The following is a 478-nucleotide window of genomic DNA, read 5'->3' on the forward strand; positions in this document are numbered from 1 at the left end:
GGTGTTGGAAGAGAATATTGAAAGTGCCATGGGCTGCCAAAAGAGTCAATTGATCCGTTTTGGAAGAAGTGCAGACAGAGTGCTCCCTGGAGGCCAAGATGGCCAAACTTCGTCTCTCATCCTACGGACATATTGTCAGGAGGGACCAGTCACTGGAGAAGGATACCATGTTTGGTAAGGTGGAGGGTCAGAGAAAAACAGGAAGACCTCCAAGGAGATGGATTGGCCAAGTGGCAGCATCGATGGACTCAAGTGTAGCAACAGTAGTGAGGTTGGCCCAAGAATGGACAGTGTTTTGTTCTGCTGTGCATAAGGTCACAATGCGTAAATACCGACTTGATGGCACCTAACAACAACAAATCTTCAGTAAGCAGCAGCAGATAAATTCTCTCTATAATACACTTGTCTTAATCTTATTAGGATGTCTTTCAAAAAGGGGGGAGGGGCAGGATCTGCTGGGCCAGTTCAATTCAAGGTC

Source organism: Chrysochloris asiatica, unplaced genomic scaffold (genome assembly GCF_000296735.1).
Source record: "Chrysochloris asiatica unplaced genomic scaffold, ChrAsi1.0 scaffold00388, whole genome shotgun sequence".
Taxonomy (NCBI): domain Eukaryota; kingdom Metazoa; phylum Chordata; class Mammalia; order Afrosoricida; family Chrysochloridae; genus Chrysochloris; species Chrysochloris asiatica.